The following is a 13,372-nucleotide window of genomic DNA, read 5'->3' as shown; positions in this document are numbered from 1 at the left end:
TTTTCCTTTTTAATACCATCATAGCCTTTTGTTTGTGTGCAAGTCCTGCTTATTAATGAAGCTATTTACTCAAACTCCTATGTCATTTATCCTGCTTCCTCTAGCTACACATTCAGATACTACTTTCTTCAAACACTCCTTAACCACCTCCCATTCACTACCATCTTTTCTCCCCTCCAAATAATTATGCAATGGCTGTGCTGAAAGTTGATGCATCACCTTGTCATAATCACCTGCTTTGTATTTCCCCATATATCCCTTACTAAAAGAAAATTCTGCACATGTGGCAATCTCCCAGTTCAAAACTACATGATCACTTACTCCATGTGGAGACAGTATAGCAAACTGGTTAGTGTTCAATTCTTTGATGCAATGATCAGATCCAGCACTCTCGAACATCGTGTCGGGTGCATTATATGTTGTCTAAGGTGATTTTCTCTCAGAATCTGAATAAATTGTTTTCCCTTCCCTATCTGTGAGCATTCCTATTTATATCCCCATAATTGAAATCCCCTTTAATATTTACTCAGGCAGTACTGTTCATGCTAATTTGCAAGTGCAAGTCAAGTATACATATCGGCTACTGAATTAGAATAATTTATTTAATACCGTTTTGGATTTCCTTTAGCAACTTCCCATACATCTACTTCAACTCATTGTGCAGATTTCGGTGAGATATTGGTCTGGAACAGCTTTCATTAACCATGTTACCGGTGAAGATGCCAAGGTTATCATGGATGCTAAGTGGGTATTAAAATTGTAATACTATTGATATTACATTGAACTAGATGTTGAATACGAAGCGTATGAGGATGCATATTTGATCCATAATGGGCAGTTAGGTGGTTAAACGCTTTGGTCAACTGCTGCACGCAGGAAGTTCTGTTTGCCTGTACAAGCCTTCTCAGATGACGGTGATGTTATTATTGACAGACTGTTTTAGGACCACAGGTATGCCTCTAGACAAGCAATGTTGATCATTATTCTACTGATTAAACATCCAGGATATCTCTCTGGTAAGGTAAAGTTCCTGGAACAGAGGAAGGAGCAGACTGAATGGATTGATGGCAAGTCTGGAGTACCTGATCTTCAAAGAGTTGAAGCCTACAGAAAAGCATAACAGGACCACTTTGGGAAGACCTGTGTGGCACAACATGGAACACCTGATGATCTCTGCAGTTTTAAAATCGTCGCTTCATCCAGATGAACACCCACAATAAACTCTCTATCCATTACTGACCAGCAGCTTTCTTATATAGTTGTCTAGAACAAGGTTTCCCAAACTTTTTTTTTTCTTGGCCCGGTTATTTTAATTCTTCATCTTCGTGACACACTAAACTTTTTATGGCCAATAGGTAAAATAAAACAGATTTGAATGTTCATAGAGCTTTCATTTATTATTATTATAATAAAGAAGCATTTACTCTTACAAAAATATAAAGAAATTAAACTAAAACCAAGTAATTTATTAATGAGAAGTGTGATTCTTGTTAACTAGAAACTTCAGGTTTGTAAAAGATGATAACTTTATTTTTAAATCCGGTTCGACTTCCAATCGGTTTCTATATTTATTTTTTAGAAAAACCAGTGTTGAAAATCCTGTTTCACACTTATAGGTTGAGACAAAAGGCATTAGAAATTTTATCGCTTTTTCTGCTAAAACTGGGTACTCCTGACGGCAAGACAGCCAAAACTCCATCAGTGGTATTGTGTTGAAGATGTGTTTGAGCGTATCACACGACAGTTCAATTATAGATTCAATATCTGAATCCAGCAATTCTGTCTCAGATTCTACGTTCACTGTAAAAGGTTTCCTTATCCATGTTTTGTTGCTGTTGATTGGGGGAAATATTCCTTCAGACCTGCCTGCAGTCCTAGCATATGTTCCTTGATGAAGCTGAAAATCTCATCCGACATGGAACTCATATTATACTCTTTTTGTAATTCTGTTAGCTTTATAAAATATTTGTAAGTCCCTGCTTCCACACGATGGGACCACAAATTAATTTTTTTTTGTTGAAGCTTCCACCTTCTCTTGTACTTTAAATATAGTTACATTGCTACATTGTAATGTCTGATTTAAATTATTCAAAAAATCGAAAATGTCACAAAGGTAGGCAACCTTGATTAACCAACTGACATCATGAAAACTGTCTTTGAATTCAAATATTACATCCATAGCGATTGGGGGATGTTGGTCTAAGAATATTAAAACTTAATCGGTGATTTCAATAAGTCTTCTTAAAACATTCCCTACTGACAGCCACAGGACCTCGCAGTGTAAGAGATGTTCATGCTCACTCACAATTTCTTTGCACAACGCAGAGAATATTCTTGAATTTAATGAACGAGATTTTAAAAAGTTTATAAGTTGTACACACTCTTGAATAGTTGCATTTAAAAGCAATGGAACTCATATTATACTTTTGACGGCCAATGCTTCTCTGTGAATGCTATAATGCACCCATCAACAGTCTGGTTCTTCGGTTTTGATCTTGGGAAAAAGTCCAGTACGTGCGCCTGCCATTACGCGGGCTCCATCGCTACTCAGTTCCACACATTTCTTCCATTCAATACCCTTTTCATTGATGTAATTTGCAATCAGATTCAAAATTTCTTCAGCTATTGTTCTTGTTGTCAGAGGTGTACAAAAAAGAAATTCTGTGTGAGTTGTATTGTCACAATCGTATCTCACAAAACACATTAAATTGGCATTGTCCGATATGTCTGTACTTTCATCGACTGGTCAAGGAAAAAAAATTGCACTCTTTTAAGTGACCTATGACAGTTTCTTCGATATTATCTGCCAGCTACATGATTCTACGCTTCACTGGTTATTTGATAGCGTAAGCATATTTACTTGGCTCTCCTGTTTTTTATCACATATTCGAAATGCTAACATTTTCATTGCTGGAACTATTAATTTCTCGGCAACTGTGTGAGGATAACCAGTTTCAGGAATTAATTTTGATATTTCATAAGAACCCCATTACAAGGTTTTCAGACTGAGCTCCCTGAGAAAAATTCGAAGACATGGTATTCTTGGTAGCTATTAGTTCTCTCTTTTCATTTAAAAAGAAATCTATTGCCTTATTACTGTAGTTCTGATGTTTCAATTCCAAATGTCACTTCAACTTTGAAGGTCTCGTGGACTCGTTTGAAAGTGCCACATCAGCACCCCTCGATGAAACCGAATTGTATGTAATCCTCAGAATACTGTGGGGTCCAGTACATCTTCTTTTTTTATTATTATTACTATTATTACGGGCAACTCCAGGGAGTCATTAGACTCATCGAGGGAGGCCCCAAATCATATTCATCACAACTATTTGACATTCATACAGTATCTAACATACCTCGCCTTAAACTCATTCACTGTCACAGCATCCCCTACAGACTCAGGGAGCGCATTCCACTCATTCACTACTCTAAAAGTAAAGAACCCAGCTCTAACACCCTTACTAACCACACTTTTGCCCAGTTTCCATGGATGTTCCCTAGTCCTCCCACAACCAGCCCTGTTCTCAAAATAGCTTCTGAATTAATTTTATAGAAACCCTTCAGTAATTTGAATGTCTCAATCATATCTCCCCTCCTCCGCCTATCAACCAATTTTTGCAACCCACAAATCCTCAACCTGTTCTCATACGGTTCATTCCACAGACCTGCTATCATCTTGGTCACTCGCCTCTGGATCCTCTCCACCTCCTCCCCATCAAGAAGAAACCTAGGTGACCAAATCTGAGCACAGTAGTCTAGATGGGGTCTTATCAAGGCTCGATAGAGAGGAACAATAACCTGCTTGTGTCTGCTTGTCAACGTATTCTTCAGCAACCAAGTGATTTGATTAGCTGTTTTGGTCACTTTTGCAATGTGTCCCCTAAATTTCAATTCCTTATCTACCAACACTCCTAAATCTCGTGCCTCATCAATTTCCTGGAGCAGGGTTCCACCAATGCAGTAAACTGCCGCCAATCTTTTCACTCCAAAATGCATACCTTACATTTTGCCACATTAAACTGACATCCATTCTCCTTAGCCCAGACCTCCAATCTATCCAAATCATCCTGCAAAATTTTGACGTCATCTGCATTCACTATTGCCCTACCCAACTTCGCATCATCCGCAAACAAATGAACTGTTCCTCTCAGATCATTTCCTATATCACTTATGAACAAATTAAACAGCAGTGGTCCAAGAACAGATCCTTGTGGCACACAACTATTCACAGGCCGTCTTGTGGACTCTACTCCCGAGTAAACCACTCTCTGATATCTCTCCGTCAACCACCCTCCTATCCATCTCACCAACCCTATGTCCATTCCCATATGCTGCAATTTACTGATTAGAATTCCATGTGGAATCCTGTCAAAGGCCTTGGCAAGGTCCAGTAGAATCACCGTAAACTCATTACCCTTATCCAGTTCAGCCGTCACTGTGATATGAATCGTGAACAAGTTACTGAGGCATGACCTACCCTTCACAAAACCATGCTGTCCCCGATACAGTATCCCATTTTCTTATATCCAATCTTGTATTTTCCTCTTGACTATTTTCTCTAAGACCTTGACAATGATTCCTGATATGCTAATCGGTCGGTAATTTACAACAGCAGTCTTGGAACCACCTTTATGCAGTGGAACTAGTTTCCCCTCTTTCCACCCGCTCGGGACTAACCCAGACCCGAGACTCAAATTAAACAAAATGGTCAAGGGTACTGACAATTCTTTAGCTGCTTCTCGTACAACACAAGCTGGTATACCATCCAATCCCACAGATGTATTGACATTGAGGTTATGCAATAGACTACTCACCTCCACTTCATTAACCACAGTTCCCATATAATCTACTGGTTTATTCGTTTCTGCAATGTCACCACCTGGATGATATACTTTTGCAAAGTGCTCACTCAGTAACTCAACAATCTCAACTGATTCAGTTACCTCCCTACCATCGGCATTCTTTAAAATCAATCTGCCATGTACATTTTTCCTTTTACTTGCTACATATCTAAAAAACTGTTTAGGATTCTCTTTAGCCTGCATGGCCAATGTTCTTTCGTAATCCTTTTTTGCTTTTCTTACCACACTCGTCACCCTTCTGGCCTGCGCTTTATACCGTTCATGTGCCTGCCGGTCACCCTTCTCCTTAAATTCCCTCCATAGTTGTTTCTTTTTTTGCAACTCAAGCTTAATGGTGTTATTCATCGATTTAACCCCTACTTGATTTATTATTCGGACTCTAGGTATACAGTCAGCCATTGCTTCATGCAAGCACTTCTTAACTATAAGTTTTGTAAGAGTAGTAGACAACACATCGTATGGCCGTTTGTTAGTGCTGTTCTTAGAACTCGTGTTGGCTGCACGTCACTCGATTGTTCACTGGTGCTAATCGAAGGGTTTGTAACCAGCACATTGTCTGTTTGTTGTTATATTACCCATCGTTAAATAGGTAATGGCAAGCGAGGTGAAGAAAGAATGAAATAAATTATTTAGAAACAATTATAATAATTACGGTTGTTCAGCCGAACCAATGGGCAAGGTACACGTAATCAGAAAATACAAAAAAACATACTCTCTCTCGATGCTTAACTGAGCAAGCAAAGTGAGTACGTGGCGAGCGAGTAGAAAAAACGCAACACCACCAAACAATTCGACTGGTGGCGCGGTTGCCACGCGCAGCCTCTCCATTAGTTAAGCTACTTTACCGCGAACAAAGAGACTGTGAATGGCGACGCAGATGAAACGCGTGTTTCTTCTCTATTAATTAAATTATTTATTCATTAGTCCCGATTAAACGCTATTTACTTATATTTTAGAGTTTCGTGAAAAAAAGAAAACATTCAAACCTAACACCTAGGTTTTCGAGAGTTTTAGGCTACCCGGTATTCAGCTTTGGTGACCCGGTGCCGGGTAGTGACCCACCATTTGGGAAACGCTGGTCTAGAACATGTGTTGACTCACATAACCAAGTGTTTTGCATATAGGCTGCTTAAATTATATTTAGGAATATCTGTATATTAAAAAAATAGCGACACCTTTTATTCCCTTCTAGGGAGTAGGCGAAGCGTTTTAGCCCTATGTAACATTTGGATACTGAGTGGGGGTTCAATCTCCACCGGTAGCCAACCAATCAGAGATAGTAGCTGGCCTAAGACTATCGGTAATTGCTGCGAATTCAGTGACCGTGATATGTACATTATCCTGTATACTCCCTGGATTACAGCAGCAATAAAGTGCATAAATTAGTTCTGTTGGCCTCCAATTTAAACCAGATAGGCTCAAATGAACTGTCTTCTAAATCCTTTTCCCATAATGCACTTATACTCTTTTTGGGTTTAATCCGTCTGCTACGATTAGCAAAATCCCTTCCCAATCTTGATCCTCCCTCGCATTCTATTTTTATGATCACATCATCATTGGCCAATTACCTCTCAATAATGCCCATAACGTTTGAACAATTTGCACTAACCAATGCCAAAAATCCTCAGCCTTATTTCGAACACTTCTGGAATTAGTATACATATACTACAATACCTGCTTCAACCCACAACCTGCGTTATACCTTGTGTTACTTATCCTACTAAAGTTGAGAGACTAAGGTGTTGCATTCTACATCATGTGATCACTCTTCCACTTAATAGCCTCTAGATTACTTGGACCTATGCTCACCAGCATCGCCCTAAATATTCTAATTTCTCTGACTCTGTACTTCCAAACGTTCACTGAGGAAACGTTTCTCAAGACCCCTGACACCAAATCCACATTGATGCAAGCAATCATTCCTGAGTATAGCTCTTTGTTCAACTCGCTTCTATCACACACACACACACACACACACACACACACACACACACACACACACACACACACACACACACACACACACACACACACACACACACACACACACACACACACACACACACACACACACACACACACACACACACACACACACACACACACACACACACACACACACACACACACACACACACACACACACACACACACACACACACACTTTTTTGCATGCACTAGCAAACTTTTGATGTCTTCTCGCATATCACACGTCTCCTGCTAAATCATTTACCGGCCAAAATAAACATTGCTCTTTTACCTTACCTCCCCACATCTTTCAGTATCACTGATATCGTTTATCTTAACTTCAGGATTAAACGATTTCACTTCGCCATACAAAATCTGATCTTTGCTTGCATGCTTTCTCTCGCTTCTGTGTCATAACATCTGCTAGGTATTTTTCCAACCACTCAGTCTCACGTTTTGTTCTATGGAGAACTCCACGTATGTGTGCCATTCTTACCCTTACCACCACCTTATTTTTATTCACTCATACCGCTAGCAACACTAACTACTCCGATCGCATATTAACACAGTTTGAGTTTCAATTCTTCGCTATCACGAGATACTTTTTCTAGTTCATTCTCCTTCCAAAATACACCACAGTTGTGCACGCAATTGAAGCCATTTAATGTGCAAGTTAGTTATTCACACGAGGCATCACCAGACGCCGTTTGGTCACTTCCATATCTCATAAGAGATTGAGCCTTTTGCTAGAAGTGACAGGGTCGCAGATGTCCTTTCCAAACAGTATCACAAGCATCTATTCCCATAGCGGGATTCGAACCCACAGATTCTTGGTTGGACAGCAGATACACTAACCACTCGGCCAACCAAGCGATAGTTAATATGTGCAGTGCCTTATCTTTATACTTATGATGGCAGATGGTTTGTCTTTGATATGCAGTATTCAAGAAAACTTGAGGACTCCATTTTTCACCACACTGTACATGAAAAGATGGGTACATTTTTATTAGAATTAGTAATTATTTCTTGTTCTAACATAGCTACTTCAGGTGCATACATGTGGATATCTTCTGATATAATCTTTTCATATGAGCTGTTTCCCTGAAGCGTTCAAGTCTTCATATAGGATATTGCATCACATTACTATGTAAATTCTGAGATAAAAAAGAAAAAGAAACAAAATATCCGATGCCATTGAAATCAAAGTAAACTTTTCTCAAAAGTTTCTTACAATCAATTTCTTTTTACGTTTATTATGGGATTTAGCATTGCTAAGATTTTGAGCTATCTCGTGTTGAGGAGTAATTTTTTCACATTTACAATATTTATTTAAATTAAGGGATATTACATCCCATATTGTTTCTTAGCCGAATAAGAAACTCAAAGAGTTTCATGCCGAATATAGAAACTATATAAAGTTCGGCGATTCCAAACGTAAGCAAATACCTGGATAGTGCAGCACCTGACCCATTTGGTAGTGCAAACTGAGGCAACTCATAGTAAGGGCGAAGCAAGCTCGGATCACTGTTCTTGGTATTTACCCATAATGTGAACTTAGCTCCTAGGAGCTGTATTACTGTTCTACATTATGAGAGAAGGTCACTACCCAGACTGGTTTCAACCTTTATTGAGGTCTCATCAGTGAGTAGGTAGACCTAGTTAATACCAAGTTTGTAGCGAATTGAAGCCTTTGGCTCTTCATATAATTAGTAATTTATTAGGACACCTTCTTGGCAATTCTCATAGAAGGGATGTAAGTTCTGTTCGCTACAAACTTGGTATTAACTAGGTCTACCTACTCACTGATGAGACCTCAATAAAGGTTGAAACCGGTCTGGGTAGTGACCTTCTCTCATAATGTAGAACAGTAATACAGCTCCTAGGAGCTAAGTTCACATTATTGGTAAATACCAAGAATAGTGATCAGATCTTGCTCCACCCTTACTAAGTTGCCTCAGTTTGCACTACCAAATGGGTTAGATGCTGCACTATCCAGGTATTTGCTTACGCTTGGGATCGCCGAACTTTATATAGTTTCTATATTCGGCATGAAACTCTTTGAGTTTCTTATTCGGCTAAGAAACGATTTGGGATGTAATATCCCTTAATTTAAATAAGTTCATGTCGCCGAATTGAAGCCTTTGGCTCGTCATATAATTAGACATTTACAATATTTCCCTTACCTCTTTCCATGAAACTCCAAATAGCTTTATACACTGTTGTAATTTACTTTATCATTCCATTTCAATGTCATAAAATCTTCATATTCTTATAAGCTGAAATCTGTTGTCACACAGGGGTATTTACATATATGATTATAATAGTATGGCAGGTCTTAGATAGAATTGAATTAAATATATCTACAGAACGCACTAATAACCACTTAGCTTTGTTTTTGCTTACTTTTGTAAAAAAAAAAAAAAAAATGCATATAAAAATCAGGGATGCAAAGTATTGTTTGAGGGAGAAGTCTTCATATAGTTTATCGCATCACATTACTATATATCCCCGTGGATTCGTGAATCAGCTGTTGTACTCCTTGTGATTCAAGGTTTAGTTTGTATTTGTGTTTGTGAGTTATTGTTTATTTATGTTTAGTTTAATTCTGGAAATTGGCTTCCAGAGATTTTTTAACGGTGTGTTTTATTTTTATACCATGATATATATTGTTTCATGCCGTTTCACTAGATTTGCACCATGATATATTTCATTATGTGATAATTCCCATGGTTAAGTAGGATCACAGCAAATAATCATTTAGGTACTCTGAAATAATCTTAATCATTGAAATTTTAATGTTAGCATTCAGCATCCTAGTAGTCATAGTCATTGATGTTCACTTAAGATAATAATAATATATGAAAATAAGTATATTATAAGTGATAATCGCAGGGGTACTTTCATCTGATAACCGCAAGTTGCCGTTACGGTTATTTTATATAAAAGTTGAGGGAGCATAAAATACTGAATTTTGAATAGTTATTAATAATTTTCTAACATAATAATTCACTATTACTGTGAAAATTTTGAATACTTGAAGAGTTTCTATAAACAATTTCGTATTCATTATTTTTTTTCGAATCTAAAAGTGAATGTTAAATGTAAGCCGAAGAAATTTAGTTTCGCTTTCGTACTGATTTCGCTTTCATATCTCCTATGATATGTAGGAAATTTGTAATCAGATTCGCGTTATATCAGAAAATTACAACATTTTATTTTGTGTGAGAATGACTGAGTTACACGATTAACATTCTACATAAACAAAGAATCATTTCAAAGATATTTTATGGTAATGACACATTAGGCCAAGTCTCAAGAGTTCTAAATATAAATATAAATAGTACTCATTCGGAATTTTTACCAAATTATCTCTCAAAGTGCGAGGTTAAAAATCTGAAGTTTAAATTAAATGTAATATCCGTTCCTATTGTGTGTGTGCGTGCGTGTGTATTCATGCCAATATATATGCGTTGTTTATCTGATCGTGTAAAAAAAAGTATGTATCCATTACAGAGAAATATTGAAGACAATTTTAAATCCGAGTTTTTTTTTTCTTTTTTTTCTTTTCTTAAGATCTGTGCTAAGACTGTTTAAAGTCATTTTTTCTTCTGAAGAAGCAAATTTCACAATATTGAAATAAATAAATAAACAGAAAAAATCATGAAAAATTAGACTCCCCCCCATATGTTACAAGATCATGTCTTTGAAAACAATATTTCAAAAATTATACACAAAACCCATTTTTTTTAAATATTTTTTTAAATATGAATTATGTAGCGAAATATAAAATCCAGCCCAACCAGAATTCCACTGAAATCTTTTATACTGAAATTTTTTATGGTTTTGTGGGGTTCATCATGTAGTTATGACATTGGAAGTAAAGACAGGTGCAGCCTTCACTGAACAAAAGAGTTGTAAATTATAGAGCAGCAGACTGACAAAAGGAACTCGCTGCTGAGGGTTCTTCTCGGTGGTAGGGCAGACCTATCACTGAGTGGAATCACTTCTGAGATATTATTTAAATGATTCTTTGGGTCACTCACTGAGATTAAAGTGATCTAGGAGATTGCTGAGTTTTTGGAAAATTCCCTTTATTTATAGCAGGTTTTTGTCTATCACTGAGTGGAGCCACCACTGATTTTCCTGTCCTGGAGTGATTCAGGTCAAGAGTGATGAGTTTATTAATGATCCTTTGGGGTCACTCAGTGAGATTTAGAGTGATCTTGTAGATAATTTTTGGGGAGTATTGCCACACTTAAACATACCTCAATAAGGTCAAAACTGGTCTTAGTAGTGGCCCTTCCCATAATGCATAGTATTATACACATGTGAAAGAGTGTGGGTGTGTGCTTTGCATTACAGGTTACTAAGGCAATTGATGTGAAGTCATTAGCATCTATATATAAGTTTCTTAGTCGTGAGGATACTTCATGTGCAAACATTATTTGCTTGCACTTGGAAAAACGATTAAAAAGAATATAATTTCTTGGCATCTTTTAATTTATAGATTTGATATAATTCAATTCTTGCTGTGGAAAAAATATAAGTACAGTGCACTAGCTGCCAAGAAATTATATTCTTGGTTTAATCCATTCTCCAAGTGTAAGCAAACAAAGTTTGCATGTGAAATAACTTCACAACTGGGCAATTCGTATATAGAGGCTAATGACTTCACATCACTTGCCTTAGTATCCCATAATGCAAAGCACATATCCTTCCAGACATGTATAATGCTATGCACCATGGGAAGAGTCACTAACCAAATTGGTTTCATTATATAAATAAAGGGAAGTCTCCAAAAACTCAGGCGATCTCCCAGATCACTCTAAACTCAGCAAAGGTGGTTCCACTCAGTGACAGGACTGCCATGCCCCCACAGTCACTGCTGAGGAATCCTTGGCGGTGGTTGTGGGTTCCTCAGCCCATTGGCAGATTCACCCCACCACTGAGCAGAGCCATAATTTCAGCAGTGGCCCCACTCAGAGACAGGCAAAAAACCTGCCCCTGAGCAGAGTCTCTCATATCTCAGTGTGGTGACCACTTCACCATATAAGTAAAGCTGTCTCTATAAATTAGGCAGTTCCCCAGACCACTCGCTACAAGTGACTGGGAGATCATCCAACTCAGCATTGGTTCTACTCAGTTACAGGCTCACCTTATCACTGAGCAGAGCCGCTCATATTCCAGGGGAGTAATCACCAACACAACCCCGATAGAGGCCCTGCAGGAAAATGCCAATCCCCAGACACTCAAGTTGCTCTCTCGAGCAAAACTCCTCCAAAATTTTAAGTCTCCCCCCTTGTCAGTGGGAGCTAGATCTGGAAGAAACCTTAAGAGAGAAGGTCTGGAAGAAACCTTAAGAGAGAAAAAGCTCATCTCAGGGAAAGCAACCTATTTGGCACAAAAGCATATCAGTGGGAGCCAGACTCAGAAGTGATATCAAAGTTTGAAGTAATGCAGAAGTGATATTTCCATATACAAGTAGCCAAAAGGTGTCACACCTTATTACTAAAATACTCCGGATTAGAGGTAGATGTTGAAATTTTTCCACTTGTTTATAAATTAAAGATGCCAAGAAATTATATTCTTGGTTTAATCCTTTCTCCAAGCGTAAGCAAACAAATTTGTGCATGAAGAAACTTCACGATTGAGCAACTCATATTTAGACAAGTATATATTTTCTTGATATAGTATCTCTTTTCAAAAATAGTCCTTTGGCAGATACTATTAATTTACTTAAACAAGATTTTTTCTCCTTCTTCTTCTTCTTCTGCCTATCATGGAATATAGGCCATGTGGCCTGTTCCGGTCTCATGCCATCTCTTTTTTGGTCTTCCGATTCTTCTTTTCCCACTTCTCCTAATATTATCAAATTGTTACACTGTAATCCACTCTGGTCATTTCAATGTACAAGACAAATTATACCAAGAAGTTGAAGGAACAGCCATGGGTAGCCCTATCTCTCCTATCCTTGCAAATTACTACATGGAGAATTTTGAGGATTGTCTCCTTAAAAATGTTTCTCCTAAACCCACACAGCAAGACCTTTTACAGCAAGAATTGAATTATATCAAATATGCTTTTATGAAAAATGGCTTCAATGAGTCTTTTATTAAGAAAGCCTTTAACACCTTTAGACAACCAGTCTCCAGACATCCTGAAGATATCATTCAGATTCCACTCCTTATATTAAAGGGATTTCTGAACATACATCTAACGTTCTAAAGCCAAAATCACATGCTCCTGGTTTTTCTTACTTTGGACAGTCTAGCAGAGCTGCAGCTATCTGTGGTGAGGATCATAAATCTTACATCCTTTACCATGAATCAGGATGGTCTGGCCTAACAGAACATGCCATCTCAAACAATTCTAGAGTTTTTTTGTACAACTAAGTTTTACATAGAAGTAGATTCCTCATAGATGTCCTATTGATGTGATAGTGGAGTTTTTTGAAAATGATTCTTTAATAGTAATTTTATATTGTGTTCCATTTTCAACATACTAAGGATGCCTATGGTACATAAGCAAAAATTTTACAACTA

General features: G+C 37.7%; 1 protein-coding gene across 8 annotated transcripts in view; it reads left to right on the top strand.

The window, feature by feature from the left end:
- The first annotated feature begins 9,350 nt into the window (after nucleotides 1-9,350).
- Nucleotides 9,351-13,372, top strand: part of LOC150107813 (TRAF-type zinc finger domain-containing protein 1-like) — a 337,022-nt gene continuing 333,000 nt past the window's right edge. For 5 of the 8 annotated variants that reach the window (XM_090392067.1, XM_090392063.1, XM_090392066.1 and 2 more), the window contains exon 1: nucleotides 9,413-9,591. The gene's annotated coding sequence lies outside the window, so the exon portion shown is untranslated. Of the gene's footprint in view, nucleotides 9,592-13,372 lie in introns of all 8 variants that reach the window. The other 3 variants (XM_090392060.1, XM_090392062.1, XM_090392061.1) reach the window with 3 other exon arrangements.

Source organism: Typopeltis vanoorti, chromosome 4 (assembly GCF_054136105.1).
Source record: "Typopeltis vanoorti isolate ZY-2024b chromosome 4, IOZ_Tvanoo_1.0, whole genome shotgun sequence".
Taxonomy (NCBI): Eukaryota; Metazoa; Arthropoda; class Arachnida; order Uropygi; family Thelyphonidae; genus Typopeltis; species Typopeltis vanoorti.
The sequence above is the reverse complement of the archived record's forward strand: the minus strand, read 5'-3'. Positions and strand labels throughout refer to the sequence as shown.